This window comes from Dipodomys spectabilis, unplaced genomic scaffold (genome assembly GCF_019054845.1).
Source record: "Dipodomys spectabilis isolate Male_0828 unplaced genomic scaffold, ASM1905484v1 ptg000046l, whole genome shotgun sequence".
NCBI lineage: Eukaryota > Metazoa > Chordata > Mammalia > Rodentia > Heteromyidae > Dipodomys > Dipodomys spectabilis.
This window is the reverse complement of record NW_024870723.1, coordinates 9485689-9505629: the sequence shown is the minus strand read 5'-3', so window position 1 is coordinate 9505629 and position 19941 is coordinate 9485689. Positions and strand designations below refer to the sequence as shown.

The 19941-nt window shown below is 39.6% G+C and overlaps 1 protein-coding gene across 5 annotated transcripts in view; it reads right to left on the bottom strand.

Annotated features, from left to right (window-relative positions):
• Positions 1–19874, bottom strand: part of Rabgap1 (RAB GTPase activating protein 1) — a 156022-nt gene extending 136148 nt beyond the window's left edge. Inside the window, exon 1 of one of the 5 annotated variants that reach the window (XM_042678642.1) lies at positions 19675–19874. The gene's annotated coding sequence lies outside the window, so the exon portion shown is untranslated. Of the gene's footprint in view, positions 1–11807; positions 11875–13330; positions 13416–19609; positions 19633–19674 lie in introns of those variants that run through there. The other 4 variants (XM_042678644.1, XM_042678640.1, XM_042678643.1 and 1 more) reach the window with 4 other exon arrangements.
• Positions 19875–19941: the final 67 nt, after the last annotated feature.

Below are 19941 nucleotides of genomic sequence, written 5' to 3'. Positions count from 1 at the left end.
ATTGTAAATATATAGTATGGCATCAAAAAAAAAAACCCCACAAAGTGGCACTGGCTCAAGTGGTAGAATGCTCACCTTGAGCCTCAGAGCGCAGGGACAGTGCCCAACCCCAGAGTTCAAGCCCCACAACCACCAAAAAAAACACAAATAAAACCCCAAACACTTGAAAATGGCCAAGTATGGTGGTACACAGCTATAATACCAGCTACTTGGGAGGTGAGATAGGGAGGATCAAGCCCATTTCAGGTAAAAAGTTAGCAAGGCTGCATCTCAAACAATAATCTGGGCATGGTGGTCCACCTTCAGTCCTCAAACAACATTCAAGTTTTGAGAAGATTTTTGCAAGCCAGGCACTGGTGGCTCACACCTGTAATCCTAGCTACTGAAAAGGCTGAGAACTGAGGATCACAGTTCAAAGCCAGCCTGGGCAGGAAAGTCCGTGAGACTCTTATCTTCAACCGGAAGAGGAGAAAACCAGAAATGGCTGGCGCTGTGGCTCAAGTGGTAGAGCTCTATCCTTGAGCTGAAGAGCTGAGAGACAGTGCCCAGGCCCTGAGCTGAAGAGCTGAGAGACAGTGCCCAGGGCCAGAGTTCAAACCTCATAACCAGGTAAAAAAAAAAAAAAATGTATTTTAAGGTTATGTTTTCATGTCTAATCAATGTGATTAACAGTATAACAGCAGAAAGCCGAGGGAAATTGTCTAAAGCTATGAAATGAAACACTAAAAAGTTTCTATAATATTCCAAACTCAGAAATAATATACTTAGGATTTACAAGATAGAACAAAGACTTGGCAGGCTCAAAGCTCTGCTTATTTTCTTTGAGGAGGCGACAGGAAAATACACTTTATAAGATACTTTACTGTTTGTTTTGGCAACTCAAAGTAATTGAATCACTCAGCAGGAATGAAGTTTATAAAACAAACACACACACACACACCCCACTAAAACTTCACACACACACACACACACACACACACACACACACACACACTCTCTCTCTCTCTCTCTCTCTCTCTCTCTCTTTCTCTCTCTCTCTCTAAAACTTCTTTTCTCCAGCCACCAGAGACAGAGGTAAGGAGATAAACTGTCGATGAATACCACAACACCACAAGTTCTGGGTAAGATCCTCCCTTTCCTGTCCTCCAAAAAGTGAAGAGGTTAGGCTAGAACCTGGTATACCTCTGGCAACATTTTATAGATATAATCTCTGTCTTAAGAACCTAAGGTGTAATTTCTGTTCTAAATTCCTTGTCAGTCACCATAAGCAGCCCTGAATCTGTTTCTTCATCCTCCAGTCAATAATTCCAGTTTCCATGGACAACAAAGTACAGCTTCCTTGCAACTGCGCTGCCAAATTCCCTCCTACCATTCTCCACAGCACATCTCATCATTTGATCACTTCACATTTTAGTCAAATGTAAGACAGAATTTAAGCTCCTTTTTGATATTTCATTAACTATTATGTATTTAATACCTGAAACAATGTCTGATGCAGTATGTGTTCAAATATTCATTACAGAAATAGGATAAACAGCCAATGAAGATGGAAAAGCGTAAGAGTATAACATTTCTGGGTATATACCCAAAGGAATGCAGGTCAGCACACAATATAAATGTCTACACCCATGTTTATAACAGCACTCTTTACACAGCCACACTATGAAACCAGCCTAGGTAACTATCAACTAATGAATGGTATCTATACATAACTATCTATACATGAAGTATTATGAAGACATATGGAAGAATGAAATGTGTTGTCTGTAGGAAAATGGATGGAAACAGAAATCATCATATTAAGTGAAACAGACTGAGAAAGAGAAAAAACATGTCTCTATCCTATGTGGAATCTAGACCGTAAGAAAAGTGACATGAGTGTAAAATGGGAACTGTCTAGATCTGGGAACCAGTGGAAGAGGGGAGGGCAAAAGAAGAGAGTTGAAAAGGGTGACTAAAGTACTTTATACAGTGGAATGAAAGAGAAAACTGAAATCCATTAAAACTGTTTAAAAGAGAAAAAAAAGAAAAATAATAGAAAGGGTGGATTTCATTAATATACATTATTTGTATTGTAGAAATACCATAATGAAACTTTGTACAATAAATATACACTAATAAGAAACATACAATGAAAAAGTAAGATTCTTTCTCACCATGTAACCCAGACTGGCACTAAACATTCTGTCTGCCTCACTCCAGACTGCTGGGATTATGAATATGTGCCTCCATGCTCAGCTAAGACCACCTTTTATAAAGTGAAAGAATAGCAGTCATATCTGTCACATCTGTGATCATAAACCAAGCAATCAGGAGTCAGAGAGGGAGGGGGAGTCATATTATGTCAGTTATTATAGAAATTATTAAGGAATATACATACAAATCTTTAACTATACACACTGCATATTATAAGGAAGTGGTAGATACTTGCCTAGCAAGTGGAAAGCTACAAGTTCAAACACAAGTACTTTTTATCTTTCTTGCTGTTCTTTTTAATGTACTTATAATGTACTGTGTGATTTTTTTTTTGTTTCTTTGTATATTCTTTCCCATGGTATAACCCCTTTTGTCACTGTATTTGATTCTGGTGTCCTGCATCTTGTATATACATTTTTCTAAGGGAAATAACAAAATGCTGAAATAAGAATACAGGTTGACCCATTGTAACAATGAGATGTACAAGACACTATGTTGAAAACAAACTTTACAACTTTGGCGGGGAGGAGGGAATTGGGGAAGTGAGGAGGAAAGGGATGGTAGGAGAAAAACAAATGAGAGGGTAACAATGCTCGATAGGAAATGGACTCATTACCTTGCTAGTGTAACTGCAACCCCTCTGTACAGTATCTTTACAATAAGATATATATATTTAAAAAACACAAGTACTTCCAAAAAATAAACTAAAACCACAACAACAACAAAAAGGATTGGGCAATATAGCTCAATTAGTAGAGCACATCCAGCTTTTCAAAAATAAGACTTCCAATTCAAAATCACTTAACAGATATCAACTGAATTAAGTAATCCAATTATTGGGACAAAATATATAGATTTGCCAATATAACATCTAATATGCTCAAGTAAACATAAAGTGCCAGAAATTTCATGCCTATAATCCCAGCACCTGGGCAACTGAAACTGAGACAGTAGGACCTCGAGTTTGAGTCAGCTCTGTAGTAAGGCACTAACTGAAAGAAAGAGGGGGGGGGAGTGTATGTGTGGTTATATATGTGTTTGAGAGAGAAGTGAAGAGGGAGGGAAGGGAAAAGAGAGTGAAGGAAGGAATTCCTTCTACAATATCAAAATTCTTTGTTTTGTTTGTGCTAGTCCTGGGGCTTGAACTGTCCCTGAGCTTTTACACTCTATCACTTTGAGGCACAGCGCCATTTCCAGCTTTTTGGGTAGTAACTGGTCGGTAAGAGACTTATGGACTTTCCTGCCTCAGCTGGCTTCAAACTGTGATCCTTAGATCTCGGCACTGGTCCCTGGCCTCAACTATTTGGGCACAGGATTCTTGTGCTTTACTCCTATTGTCTTCATACTATTGCTTACTGGCAGCTCTCAAAACATTTGACTGGTTGATACTCTAAATTGTGGATTCCTCATCCATGGGTTCAACTGAGGGCCAAAAATATTCAGGAAAAAGGAACACTGTATCCATGCTGAATATGTGTAGACCTTTCCTTCTTGATACTATTCCCCACACTGTATAGCATAACTATTAGTAGTTCCATTCTATTGAGTATTCTAAGTAATTACGGAGATGATTTAAAGTACATGAGAGGATAAACAAGGATATATGCAAATACTCACATTTTGGATAAGGGGGTTAGGACATGGATAATGATTAGAAAAGACTTTTTTTTGTTTTTTGGTCGGTCGTGGGGCTTGAACTCTGGGCCTGGGCACTAACCCTCAGCTCTTCAGCTCAAGGCTAGCACTCTACTACTTGAGCCACAGCGACACTTCCGGTTTTCTGAGTTGTTTATTGGAGACGGACTTTCCTGCCCAGGCTGGCTTTGAACCTCGATCCTCATATCTCAGGCCCCTGAGTAGCTAGGATTACAGGCATGAGCCTCCAGTACCTGGCTTAGGTACTTTTTTTTTCTTCCTACTGGTGTTGATCTTTCCACTTACACCAGAGATGCCAGGTGTAAACCACTGTATCCAGCTATTGTGTTTCTCTATGCCACTGGTCATAAAAGACATCCCAGTCATTAGTTGAAATGTCTCTCAAAATTCCTTTTATCCAGGCTGGCCTCAAATCTCTATGCCACTGGTCATAAAAGACATCCCAGTCATTAGTTGAAATGTCTCTCAAAATTCCTTTTATCCAGGCTGGCCTCAAACAGAGATCTCCAGATCTCCACCTCTCAAGTAGCTAGGATTACATACTTAATATACCACACTCAGCTCATTTTTGTTTTTGAAACAAAGTATTATGTGTAGCTGTCCTCAAACTAGCAATCCTTTTGTCTCAGCTTCCAGAATACTGGGATTACAACAGGTATCACCATATCTGGCTAAATAACTATCCTATGTGTGCCTATCTTTATCAAGACCCTCAACTACCAGCCCCCCAAAAAACAATCAAACAATAAGAAAACCATCTCACTAAACATTTTCACCACTTTCCTCCCAGCCCTTGTGATTATGATGTTCAAAAAAGCGAATTTTAAGCTAGGTGCTATAATTCTATAATCCTAGCTTCTCAGTAGCCTCGATCTGAAGATTGAGGTTTGAAGCCAGCCTGGGCAGGAAAGTCTGTGAAACCCTTAGATGCAATAAATGACTTGCAAAAGGCTGGAAGTGGTACAGTGGCTCAAGTGGTAGAGTGCTAGCCTTGAGCTGAAGAGCTGAGGGTTAGTGCCATGGCCCTGAGTTCAAGACAGACAGACAGACAGACAGACAGACAGACAGACTGAGGGGGGAAGGAGGGAAGGATGGAGAGGGAGAGGGAGAGGGAGAAAGAGAGGAGGGGAAGGGAGAGGAAGGGAGGAGGGGAAGGAGGGGGTAAGAGGGAAGGGAGGCAGGGAGGGGAGGGAGGGTGGGGAGGCAGGGAAGAGAGGGAAGGGAGGGAAGGAAGGGAAGGGAAGAGGGATGGAGGGAAGGAAGGAAGGAAGGAAGGAAGGAAGGAAGGAAGGAAGGAAGGAAGGAAGGAAGGAAGGAAGGAAGGAAGGAAGGAAATTTTGTAGTCTGGTAGGCAAAAGAATACAATTTTCTGAAATCTTGCAGATTCTTAAAAATTCTTGCTAAATCTAAAAGGAAAGTAATACTAATTATTAAGCTTCAATTGTGTGTTGAATATGGTAGTAAAATGATCAACTTGCAGTATTACTAATGTCACACTAACTCTGCAGATAGGTATTAGCTTCATATGACAAATAGATGCTTCAACAGAATAAGTACCTAGCTTAACTTCACACAGAAAATGGTGGAATTTTGTCCAAACTCAAGTATCTAGCTGATTCTGACCTTTTCTTAATTATCTCTATTCTTTCCCCATTCCAATCCATTATCTATGCTATTTCCAGTTGTATTCTTCTAAAACAATAATCTGGTAATATGACTCCAGAAAAGAGAGTAAGAAATACCAAAATGTTCAAGTCTCAAAGGCCCCACAGCCAGCTACTTCTTGTAGACTTTGTAGTTTCTAAAAATAAAACAAGAAGCTCAGCGACTTGCCTTTTATCCTAGCTACTCAGGAGGCCGAGATATGGAGGATAAGAGCTTGAAGACAACCCAGGCAGAAAATTAATTATATCTTCAAAATAATCAGCAAAAAAAGCAGGGCTGGAGATGTAGCTCAGAGCACATCAGAGTATGCAAGCCAAACAAACATGAGGTGCTAAGTTCAAGCCCCAGTACCAGCAAACAATAAAACAAAACCCCCAAAAGGAGTGGGGGTTTAGTATCCTCAGCATGTGTGAGACTCTGGGTTCAATCTCCAGCACCACAAAATCAAACAAAAGCACAGAACACTATAAAATACCATATTACGGCTGGGTGTGATAACGCAAGGTCTACAATCTTAACTACTTAGGAGGCCAAGAAAGGGGAATCACAAATAATAGACTAGCTGAAAAAACTAAAAGCAAAAAGAATGGGGTATTGTCAAAGGGGGAAGAGTGTTTGCCAAGTAAGTAAAAAGGCTCCTGAGTTCAAGCCTCAGTACAGAAAACAAAAACAAAAACAACCCCCCTCCCCACACAGCAACAAAAGCCCATATTGTACTAGTCTTTCTTTTGTCCCCCCATTTCTGACTTCAACTTTGTTTTCAAACTACTTGAGTTTTCACATTTAACTCTTACAATCTGTTCTTGAAGAGGGTGGGACAAATCTAAAAGAACATATTGGAAAACTATTCCATTTCTGAAAACATTCCTTTCTATCAAACTAACTGGTAAACAATAGAGATGTTTTTGTTTTAAATGAATCTGACAAGGATATTTCTTTTAATTATTTCAGTGAGCTATGAGAACCTAACCGATTTAAGCTTCTGATTAATTTTGAAAATTATAAACAAAAGAAAACTTAACCATCGTTGGTGTACTTGGTAATTAAAAGGGAACTACTTGTGCAAGATTCTTCCCCAAAACACTATAAATTGTTTTTAAAGTAACAAAATAAAGCGTATCTAAGTAAGAGTCGTTCATAGACCAACTTTAATCCTTCTCTGAACTATTAAGTGGCTTTTTTTTGTTAGATGTAGATGAACAAGATATCAGAATTAGCCAGGTGCCAGTGGCTCACACCTGTAAATCTTAGTTACTCTGAAGGCTGAAACCTGGAAGACAGGAGGTTGAAGCCAGCTTAAATTAAAGACCTTCAGATTCTATCTCAAATTAACCAGTAAAATGAGGGACTGGAAGTGTGACTCAAGTAGAGCGCAGTCACAAGCAAACTGAGCAAGAGCACAAGGCCTTGAGTTCAAGGCCCAAACTGGCAGAAAATGAAACAAAAAAACACTTGAATTAAATATAGCAATTTGCAATTTTCTTCTTACATATTTTACAAGTTGTAATCTTTCTGTATTGATAGTTTAACTTTACCTTTTTAAGCCATTTTACGTATATGGTATACTGTGGCAATAAATACAACTACAATATTACGCATCCCCACCAATCAATCCCTAGAAGGATTTCATCTTCAATTCAAACACTATCCCATGAACCTTAACTCTCCATTTGCCTCTCCCTCTAAAATGAGCAGTCACAAGGGCCAAGTATATCCAAGATGATTTTGCTACTTGCTGTCTAATATGAACGTGATACCAAAGATTATTTATAAACAATGGTATTATAGAAGATAGAAAAGGTTTGTCCTTTTTAACTTATTTCATTTAGTATAATGTCTTCAAAGTTTATACAAGCTGTAGCCAGTGTAGGAATTTCTTTCCATTTTAATGAATACTATTCCATTATATGACTATCATACTGTGTATCCATTCATGTTTTGATAAAGTTTTAAAAATCAGGATGTAGATTTATGGGATCTTTAAGCTAAAACTCAAAAAAAATAGTAAAATACTTAAAGAAGGCCAATGTTTTCAGCTCTCACTTCCTCAGAAATGAGCCTTGATGGATTTTTTTTAGATAATAATCTAATATAACAGAATAAAACAAACGAAACGAAATTCAAGGGTCTCTTTTGTTTACTTCAGCAACACCATGAATTCATTTATATAAAACGAACAGGGCTGAAGCTCATCCTATTTTGAATGCATCTCAGAATTACACAGTAATCCATTTTCTCTGACTTCTGTTTGCTTTTCAGGAGTGTGTGGACAGCCCAAATGTTTGGTAGAAGACACCATTTTCTGTGGCTTCTGACAGGAGAAATCTCCGATCCAGGGTGACACAGGGATGAATGGACATTTGGTGAGCACATCAACTAGAAAGTGAGTAGTCCATAAGCATTTTACTGAGTCATATATGTTATCAGTCACTGGGGAAAAGGAAGACACTAATACTTAATAATTTAGCTCTATCTGAAAAAAAGGGAAGTCATTTTCTTACAACCAAATACAAGATATTTTTGAAAATATGACCAGTTTTGCTGGGGAACAATATATTAGGTTCTAGGGTCAGAGAGAAATCAGCTTTTTCCTGAATTTATAAAAAATTCAACAAGTAACTATAATAAGGAAAAAATAATTTTTCTTCTGCAATATATCCAAGGTTTAGAAATAGGAAATAATGTGTCACAATAAAAGAGATTTAAAAGACTACTCCCACACTGTCAGAATCTTTTATCAGGACAGTTTATTATAGCCAGGCCATCGTGGCTCACACCTGTAATCCTAGCTACACAGGAGGCTGAGATCTGAAGCCAGCCTGGGCAGAAAGTCTGTGAAACTCATCTCAATAAACTACTCAGAAAAAGCCGGAAATGATGGTGTGGTTCAAGTGGTAAAGCACTAGCCTTGAGCACAAAGAGGCTTAAGAACAGTGCCTGTGCCCTGAGTTCAAGCCCCAGGACCAGGGGGAAAAAGTTTATTATAGAAGTATCAAAATGATAGGCTTTATTAGTGTTATGCAAATATTCAACATTTAATCTAATCAATTTGAATATTACTATTACAATATTTTGAATTTGTTCTCTAAGAAAGAATCTGTTCATCAATTCCTTTAAGTGATTCAAGAATCTTAGAAAAGAGAAAATAAGATGATAAGTATAGGCTATGAGTTAAAATTGTCAAAATATGTAAACAAGGGAAAATGGGAAAGTGTAAAAATAAATTATTGTGAGGGTTTAGCACAAAAGCACATTTGTTGATTAACCATAAGGAATGTAAGATTATAGTGAAATTTTTATTGTCATAAAGATTTACAGAACTCCCCAACAGTTGTTTATAACACAAATGTTGAAACAACCTTAATAGTAAATATAACACTTATGCATTGATTCTTGGAGAGGTACAAACTCTCAGATTTGGCAGCACAGTCAAACAATTGAGTAATTTTTCATGTTTAGAGCCAAGGTAATGTATACTATTTAATGTCAAGCATAAAGACAGGTATAATGCTTTATTTTACTTTTTAGTGGGTACAGACAGAAAGGGTTTTGGATTGGGGAGATAGGCTTTACAATGCTCTACTCTGAGAGAAAAAACAATCTTCAAAATATTCTCACTGATGACTGCCTTGGAGTAGTATCGTGATTGAAAAAGGAGGAGAACTTTCAGGCCAAATTCTATAAAGTAACATACTAATGACCTGCTTAAGTCTGCATTTGGTCCTTCTTAACACAAGAAAAAAAATTAGTCTGTTAAGAGTCAACACTATAGTTACACTATAAGTTCCAATGTCTATCCAATTTTGAGTTTTCTAACAATCCCAGAGGAGAGTCTGTGAAGGAAGACTACCAACTAGTTAGTGCTAAAAAGAAAAAGGGAAAAGGAACAACTGTTAAAGTGATGTTCACACGCCCTCCAAGGACACACACACACACCCATAAACATTAATTCCTTAGCCTTGGATTTCTTTCCTCTGGATCTAACTATGAAAAAAAACAACAGTAAAAACATAGGAATTACATATAAAGTAACAACTATCATGTATGTTTTATCTATCTATCTATCTATCTATCTATCTATCTATCTATCTATCTATCTATCTATCTATAGGTTAGCACTTTTAAAATAACATTTGACTCTTACAAAAAAACCCCACTAGTGTTATAATCATTTATTACACAGGCTTCAAGAGTCTAATAACACCTAGTAACATTGAAAATTGCAAAGATAATCATGGGTACCCTATGCCACTAGAATGATAGCACATCAGTGTTTCTACCGATATCTGTCAACAGTCACACTGATGTAAACTGATTTTCTGAAAGTCACTTCTTAAAACAATTACCAGGAAATTAGACTTTCATAGTAGGCTTTCCTGTAGCAAGGAATTTACTGAATAAAGGACAATAACTTCTTTAAAAGAATCTAAATTTTGCTAAATTGTATGGAAAATTGTGACCCTTTCAAGTAGACAGGGGAAGATAATGTGTATAATACACTCCTCTCAATATGCAGCAGAAAAGGCAGGAAATGTCAGAGTTCTGTCATTTTGTAAACTACTAACCAAACAATATGCTCAACATACCAAAACGAATATGGCTGATTAAGTTTGCACATAAATTTATACTTTATGAAGGCCAACGAGTTAAGTGTAAAATGGGTTATAAAACTAGAATAATAGCAAGCAATATAGCTCAGTGGTAGACAGCTGGGTTCCATGTCACCCCACAAAAACAAAACAAGCTACTATAAAAACTGAAACAATGAAAACAAAGAATCCCAACATTGCAACACTGAAACTTTAATCATGACATTGAGTTAATACTTTGTATTATAGCTACATGTGAATTTATTTTTACTTTTTATTTTTATTTTTTTGGTAGTGGGGCCTGAACTCTGGGCCTGGGCGCTGTCCCTGAACTCTTCAACTCAAGGCTAGTGCTCTACCACTTGAGCCAAAGTGCCACTTCTGGCCTTTTTTGCTTATGTGGTGTTGTGGAATCGAACCCAGGGCCTTATGCATACAAGGCAAGCACTCTACCACTGAGCCATCTGCCCAGCCCTACATGTGAATTTTAAATGTTACACACAAATACACACAAATCAATCATGGATTCAAAATTTAATACTAAGACCTACAAAGGATCATAAAACTCTCTCCCCTTGGAAAATTTCCAGTTTTTCTAAGTGAGCTCTGCTGAAGACACCAATATGAATTACAGCACTCTATACATAAATTAAGGCAAAAGGTATTTATTTCATTTACCGAAAAAAGAAGTTAGACATGCACTTCCTTGTCACCTTAGCTTTTTCCTACTTTTTAGTTTGAGTTCCATAACCCTTTCACTGTTCACACACACACACGCATTGTAAAACTGTCTTCCTGACAATCCCCCCCCCCACTCGTGGTGACAACAAAAGCCAAAATATCTTAATTTCAAGTTGGAACATGATTCGCAACTAACGAAGACTAGCAATGAGAACATTAGTAGTTTGATCACTTAGCACCCAAGTGTCTGCTAGGTCATTCACTTCCAAGATAAATGAAAAAGAACCCTCGAGTAAATAGGTATGCAGATCACTTGCAAAAAGCATCTCACAGTAAGTCTGGGTGTCAGAAGCCCATGAGCCCAAGTACTACGAAGCAATGGACAGCGAACTCCTGGAAGCCCGGGGCTGGTTGGTTAGCCGTTTGGAGACACCTTAAAGCCCAGAGGGCTGCTGAGAATTAAGACACAGCAATGAGAAAGGCGGGTGCTTCTAGTACACAGGGAGACAGCTTAGCTGCAACGGAAGACGAGACAGAAAGACCACTGTGCGCCGGCAGGGCGACCCCGAGAGACCGTGTCTTTCAGATTAGGAGCAGCCCAGGCGGCCAGCCTGAGGCCCACGCCAGTCTAAGTCAAACACAGGCCTAGTGGACAATGGAGAGAAACTGAGGCGGCGGCCAGGATCAAGAACAAAACAAGAAGGCAGAAACACAAACCGGCTTTGCGGAGGAGCCCGAGGACCGCGGCGTACGCAGAACACCCACCCAGACAGGGGGAACCGGTTTGGGCAAGGGCTCCCTGGGAGACCGAGCCCGCGCATGCGCCCTCTCCCCTTCGCCGCCGCTCCCCCACCCCCAATCACGGCTCCCGTCAGAACTCTCCCCGTCGAGGGAGCACAGCAGACCCCGGCCCAGGCGCCTGGGGCGAGAACATAGTCTGGCCTCCGTGGGGACCGCAGCCAGACGACCCCCTGGGCGCTGGAGAGGAGGGTGGGAGGAGGAGGGGAAACGAGGCCCTACCCGACCCACCGTCTCCTCCTCCGCAGCCCGCCGCTCGCGTCCGGGAGGCTCCACCGCCTGGGCCTCCCAGCCTCCCAGCCCCCACCCCGCCCCCTATTCACGTGAAAGCGACTCCTTCCGCCCTCCGCCCCGCCTCCCTCCCAGTTTTATAGGCCGAAGGGGAAGACGAACAGCCTCATTGTCCACACATTAGGCAGAGAGGCGGGGCTTCCTTTGAGATCTGCGCCTGCGCAGAACCCGAGTTTAAACAATTTGGGTGCTTTGGCACGAACACTTGGATTGGCAATAGCTTAGTCGAGCTGGGATGGAGATCAGAGGCGCGTACTGATATCCTCAGGGGCCTGGGAGGGAGTGCTGATGCTTTAGCCTAGAATCCCATGACTACCTTTCCTGAGCAAGCCCTGTTGGAAACACAGCACTTAACACCACGAGAGCAAGGTGCCAGGAATAGTGATAGGCATCTCATTGTCGCCTTAGCACACACCTGTGAGGACGGTATGAAAGAGGAGTGCAGTCCAGAAGACAAGACTTCAGAGTGCGAGGAACTGGTACAACACAACTGCCTTCTATTCCAGCATAGAAAAGGATAGGAGTGAACGCTGTTGTTTCAGAATGTAACTTCAAGATGGGAATCTTATTTGGAACAGCAATAAAATGAAGTTTAAGGTTCGTGTCTTGAGTAAATTTACAATTTTAGTTGGGAACGACACTGAAACTAATTTAAACGTGGTATGAGAGTCATGATTACTTAGAAAATAGTTCTCTCTCTCACACTTTTTTCAAATAGAAGGGGCTCTTTCCTGGTGAGTCATATACAATGGTTTCCATTGGATATTGCATTCAAATCAAGCAGAGAAAAGGGGGTGGGAAGCTGTGTTGTTAGTCCCTCTTGTGGCTTGTCTACTGCAATAGACACAGGTGCACCCCTGAGGAGAAATAGTTTTAGAACATTTTCCTTTATGTACATTCATTTTAAGTTAATCAAAGTTTACTAGAGAAAAAGTAAAATCTCCTACTAAACTCTTGTCACACTAACAAAGCAACATTCATATTTTGGTGACTCTCAAGTATTTCTTGATTCATATGTATGAACAAAATATGTATGTAATGCTTAACACAATTTTCTTAAAATTTCATCCCATAATCCATACAGTATACTTTGGAGAAAAAGATTGAAGAAAAGGTGAAGTAAATTAACATTCTCACCCCCACATATTTCAGTGCACATCCTTTGTGTATATACAATTTCTTTTCAAGATCAGTTTAGTAATCATTTTACAATTAACAATATCAGCCTTTTTTCAGTAAATTTCCCTCCTAAATCTATTTTTTCCAGGTACTGGGACTTGAACTCAAGGCCTGGTGCTCTCACTCTTTTTTTTTGTTTGTTTGTTTTCTCCTATGTTCTATCACTTGAGCCACACTTTGAGTCCAGCTTTTTTGCTGGCTAACTGCTTCTGGTTATGTTTCTTAAGTCTTTTGAAATATGGCCCTTAAGAAAAAAATTTAAGACAATGACTGACTGCAGAAATCAGGGCAACTGAGGTGCAAAAATGCCTGGAAATGAATGGCTGTTTCCTCAAGAAGTCATTAAGCTTGTTTGTTTCAGCTCTGTATTTCCTACAAACAAGAAGTCATATCTGAAGGCTCAATGGATTCAAATCCAGTGACACATTTCAGACTAATGTTTGTCACATATTATGATGGATTATACTTCAGGTTTCCTGATAATAGACACAAGCATATTATAGCATCTAATATAAAATACCAATACTGATCGCTGGATTAGTGATTATGAGAATGTTATCTTTTATCATGGAATCTTTTAAAAAAGACTATTTCAATGACTTACCAATACCACATAATATCTTATCCCATTCATAGAAAGCTATCTTTGGTCTCAAATATGCTTAAGTTTATTAGCAGATGGCTTGGTACCTTAGAACATATGGTTACAGTATAGGAGTAGAATATGGGGCTGGTATGATATATAGACAAGAGAACAGAAAACCTATGAATGCTAAAATAAAGAAGCTGAAGTTAGGATGTGAATGTAGCTTAGTGGTAGAGTGCTTGTCTACCATGCATGAAGCCCTGGGTTCAATTCCTCAGTAACACATAAACAGAAAGTGGTGCGGTGCCTCAAGTGGTAGAGTGCTAGCCTTGGGCAAAAGAAGCCCAGGCACTGAGTTCAAACCCCAGGACTGACAAAAAAAAAAAAAGACCAAATTTCAACCTATGAACTCAGGGGTGCCATTGGGTATTTTTAAGATGAGTGACTATATCAGATTTGGGTCTTTAAAAAGATCACTCTGATAAGAGGAGAGCAGGGGAAAAAAGTAGAACAGTTTGGAGGCTGCCTAGGATCGGGAAAGCTTGAAACACACAAGTAGGACAGGAAAAAGGGAACAGGGTTCATTATACAAAAACCCAAAAAACAAAAAGCCAGTAGTCCACACCTTTGATCCTAGTTACTCAGGAGGCTGAGATCTGAGGACCAGGGTTTGAGGCCAGTCTGAGCACAAATGTCTGTGAGATTCTTATCTCCAATGAATCAATGAAACACCAAAAGGCTATAAGTGGAGCTGTGGCTCAAAAATGGTAGTGTAAGCGTTGTGGAAAAAAAGTTCCAGGGCAGCACCCAGGCCTTGAGTTCAAGCCCCAGGATTGGCAATCAATCAATCAATCAATCCCAAATGAAACAAAACCTGCCTCCAAGCTCACTGTTACTTTCTTCTGTTTACTCATATTTGCTTTTGATCCCTCTACTCAAGAGCTTTATTTTGGCCCCTTTTAATAATGTTTATCTCTTTAAAGGTATTCTCATTTTTGTTCATATTTTATTTTCCCAACCTCATTCATACCTTTTAAAAATTAGCTTACATGAGTTATACTGAAGGGGATTCCCTTGCTACATTCCACACAGTATATAAACTCACCTCTCTATCATTGCTCCTTCCCTACTTTCCAAAACAATTTAAATAAGTATCCTGTATTATTGATTCATGTACTTATCTACTTGAGCAATGTGAAAACAGTTGTTTTGAAAATTGTCTAAAACTTTGTTTTAAAGTGGGGCACTGGTAGCATACACCTGTAATCCTAGCTACACATGAGGCTGAGATCTGAGGATCATCTGATGGTACCAAAAAAGGCAGAAGTGGAGCTGTGGCTCAAGTGGTCGAAAGCTAGCCATGAGCACAAAAAGTTAAAAAAAAAAAAAGCAGTTGCTTTAAAATCTTTGTTGGAATTGTAGGCAATTGCCTAAAATGTGTGATGTACTGAATTTGATCTACATGTGGTCTTTCTCCCTGTCTCTTATTCTCTCCCCCTCTCTTTGTCAGAATTAAAAGAAGTAAAAGTTCTTACAATCTTGGAGACTACAATGTCTCATGTTCAATAATCAATAGAATAGCCAGATAAGTAAACAGAAGAATTTTACATCACAAAATCCAACTCATCCTAAAAAGCATATACAGATCAGTCTACAAAACTTCTTCTCAATTGCACATGGAACATTCATCAGGATTGGCCACATATTAGGCCACATAACAAATCTCAATAGCTTTTATAAAATAGTTATAACCAGGTATCTTCTTTGATCATAAGATATGAGGTTTGAAATCAAAAATTTAAAACAAACTAGAAAATTCCCAAATATGTGTAGATTAAACAATCATTAAGCAAAGAAAGAAAATTATAAAATATTTCAAAACAAATATAACACAGCCTACTAAAACTTATGGGCAAGGTTTAAGCAGTAAGTGGAGAAAAAATAGATTAAAAAAGACTAAATCGCTGGGCGAGGGTGACTCACGCCTAGCTACTCAGGAGGCTGAGATCTGAGGATCAAGGTTCAAAAGCAGCCCGGGCAAGAAAAGTCCTTGAGACTCTTATCTCCAACTAGCCACCAGAAAACTAGAAGTGGTACTGTAGCTTAAGTGATAGACCTCTCACCTTGAGCTGAAGAGCAAAGAGACAGAGGCCAGGCCCAGAGTTCAAGCCCCAAGACCACCACCACCACCACCACCACCAACAATAACAACAACAAAAGTAAATCAATAACCTGAACTTGATATTCTAAATGCCAAGAAAAAGGGCATGCTATACCCAAAGCTAACAGGAAAAAAAAAAAAAAAAGGAAATGAAACAGATCAAAGCAGAAGTAAACAAACAGAGGTAGAAAAATAAAACAAAAAATATACATGAAAAGTGACTCTTAAAAAGATCAACAAGACAGTCAGGTGCTGGTGGCTCACACTTATAATCCTAGCTACTCAGAAGGCTGAGATCTTAGGAACTAGGTTGAAAGCCAGCCCTGGCAGGAAAGTCCACAAGACTCTTACCTCCAATTAACCACCAAAAAACCAGAAGTGGCTCTGTGGCTCAAGTGTTAAAGCACTTGCCTTGAGTTGAAGAGTTCAGGGACAGTACTCAGTCCCAGAGTTCAAGCCTCAAGACTGACCAAAAAAAAAAAAAAAAAGATAAACAAGAGCTGGGACCAGTGATACACACCTTTAATTCCAGCAGATGGGAGGAAGATTATGGATTCCAGACGAACCTGAGATACATACCAAAATACTGTCTCAATAAAGTGAATTAAAGGGATGGGAAGGTGGCTCAGTGGTAGAGCGCTTGCCTTGCATGCCTGAGGCCCTGGGTTCAATTCCTCAGCACCACATAAGCAAAAAGAAAAAAGCAGGAAGTGGCGCTATGGCTCAAGTGGTAGAGCGCTAGCCTTGAGCTGAAGAGCTGAGGGACAGTGACCAGGCCCAGAGTTCAGGCCCCACGACCGGACCCAAAAAAATAAAAATAAATAAAGTGAATTAAATACTGAAGAATATTGACAGAACTTTTAGCTAGACCAATGAAAGAAAAGACCACACAATTTTTTTAAAAGTATATATGAAAGTGAAAAACATTAACTACAATATTACAAAGAGGTTTTTTTTTTTTTTTTATTTTGGGTCCGGTCATGGGGCCTGAACTCTGGGTCTGGGCAATATCCCTCAGCTCTTCAGCTCAAGGCTAGTGCTCTACCACTTGAGCCACAGCACCACTTCCAGCTTTTTTCTTTTTGCTTATGTGGTGCTGAGGAATTGAACCCAGGGCCTCGAGCATGCAAGGCAAGCGCTCTACCACTGAGCCACCTTCCCAGCCCTACAAAGAGGTTTTTAAGAAGGGTTATAGGCAACCACTATGGACAATTACATGCCAACAAATCAGAAAACAGCTTAAAAATAATGAACATATTCCTTGAAACACACCACTTACCTAAACTGATTAAAGATGAAATAGAAAATATCAATAACTCTGTCACAAGAGATTCACTCAGTAATCAAAACTTACCAACTAAGGAAAGTCTACACCAGATGCCTTTATTGGTGAATTCTATTAAACTTATGTTCAAAGGAAGAATTAACAACATTCCTTGTCAAACCTCTTCAATAAACCTGAAGAGAAAAAAAAAGTAGAAGAAAATGCTTCCTTATATATTCAGTTAGGTCAGCAATACCCTGATACCCAAGACAGATAAAAGCAAAAGTCAATAACTTGAAGATTAATAAATTATAAATGTAGAAGCAAAAAACTAACAATATACAAACAAGTCAAATGTAAAAATGTATTAAGAGGATTATTTGCCACAATCAAGTAGAATTCAGTCCAAGAATGCAGAGGTGGTCCAACAAACTAAATCAATGTAACACATTTATAAAGGTGGAGAATATATGATTGTCTAAATTGATGAGAGAGTATTCTAAAGAATGTAATATCCTTTCATGATAACATTTCTGAGAAAACTAGCAACAGAGGGAAAACTAACATGATAAGGATATTTCTAAAAAACAAAACAAAACACAAACCTCTTACAGCGTGAAAAATACAATAAATAGTTTAAGATTAAAAGCATTCCTTAACATCAGACAAAGATGACTACTTTCACTGCTGCTATTAAAAGACTGTATTAGTAGTCAGAGCGATAAAGGGGGGGGGAGGGGAATCCAAATTGGAAAAGAGGTAAAATACAATTTCTTCCCACAGAACACAAGAGCCTACACCAAGAAAATCCCAAGAAGTTACAAGAGAGCTACTAGAGCTACTAAATGGATTCAGCAAATTTGCAGGGGTCAAGACCAACACACAAAAATCAGCAATTTCAATATACCATGAGTAATTTGACAAGGAAATTAAGGAAGCAATTCCAAGTATCATGTGAATGAATAAAAAAAACATGCTGAGGGCCAGGTGCTGGTGGCTCACACCTGTAATACTAGCTACTTAGAAGTGATGGAGAGTCCATGAGACTCTTATCTCCAATTAACCAGCATTAAGCTGGAAGTGGGAGTGTATCTCACTCAAATGGAAGTTTAAGCCTCAGTAACAGCACACACACATACACACAATACTGATAACTAGAAGTCACTACTGAATGAAATTATTTAATAATGAATTATTTTATTATTTATATAGACATCAGATGTTTCAGCAGAGGCAAACATAAAATTAAGAGTATCAATACTATCCAAAAGCAACCTGCAGATTCAATACAATCCCTATTCCTATTATGTTTAAAATATATATGTATATATATATACATATATATATGTAATGCAATCTTAAAATTCATATGGAGCCGGGCGCAGGTGGCTCACGCTTGTAATCTCAGGAGGCTGAGATTTGAGGATTGCGGTTCAAAGCCAGCCTGGGCAGGAAAGTCCGTGAGACTCTTATCTCCAATAAACCTCCAGAAAACCGGAAGTTGTGCTGTATCTCAAGTGGTAGAGCAATAGCCTTGAGCAGAAGAGCACAGGGACAGCACCCAGACCCAGAGTTCAAGCCCCACTGCCGACAAAAATAAAAATAAAATAAAAAATTCATAAGACACAAAAACTGGGATAGCAAAAACAATCTTTAAAATGAAGAATAAGGGTGTGTGGGGCGGGGGGAGATGGGAAGAGATGGGAAGGGGAAACAAAGGAGGCAACAATGCTTGATAAGAAATGTACTCATTACCTTGCCCATGTAATTGTAACCCCTCTGTACGGTATTTTCACAATAAAAAAAAAATGAAGAATAAAGTTGGAGAACTTCACACTTCACAATTTCAAAACCCGCACAACGCCTCAGTAATTCAATCATTAGTGGTACTAGTATAAGGACTGTCAAGTAGACAGCCCAGATAGAAACTCACAATTATGATCAATTGTTTTTCACCAAGGGAGCCATAACCGCTCAAAAGAGAAAGGACCATCTTTTCAACACAGTACTGGGGAAACTGGATGCAAGAATAATGTTTAGAGCCGTCAGTCTTAATGGTTGGTTACACGACATTGTGAATGCACTTAAAGCCACTGAACTTTACACTTACAAATAATTAAAATGATAAACATTATGTAGGTTTTGCCACAGTAAAGGCTCTTCCTTTCCCGCCCCGAAATGGAAAAGACTCTGAACTATTAGACGGGCAATTAAATTGGGAAAAGGGCTCTAGAATTGATAACTTCCAATTTTTCTGGTCCAGAACAATACGTAGGTAAGTAATTCCTCTCACCAACACAAGAACAATGCAGGAAATGAGCCTGGTTTGGAGGTGAACTTGGGATCATCAAAAGGAACCCTAATACTTGTCAACAAATTAAAAGAGCTGTCTCCTGTGCAGATGGCTCTGGAGGAGCTGAAGCATCTGGCAGGCGAGAAGAGATTTGTGGACGGGCACACACCCTGCGTGGGCCACGGAAGCATAGGAATTCAGGAGCTGAACCTAGGATCTCGCAGGACAGAGAAAAACCCCACCCTCTCACCTCCAGACCAGGCCCCCTAAAGACAGCAATTATCCAGAAGCTGGGCTTTCTGCACAGGCACTTACCAAGATTGAAGTGCCGAGAGGCCCGTCAGGCCCACGCAGGCAGCAGACGGTGGAGGCCCAGCTCCACAAGTCTCCAAGTAGGAGTTTGGGTCCGCGGATCCCCGCAAATCGCCAGGGAACGTGATCCACAGACGCCGGGGAGCCAGGGCATCTGGGCAACGCCGGCCGCGACGCTATTCGGAGGAGCGTTCGGCCCACGGCCCGCGCCCCGCCCCCGGCGCGAAAAGTCCCTCTCCGGCCACCGTCGTCCGCCGAGTCTTCCGATTG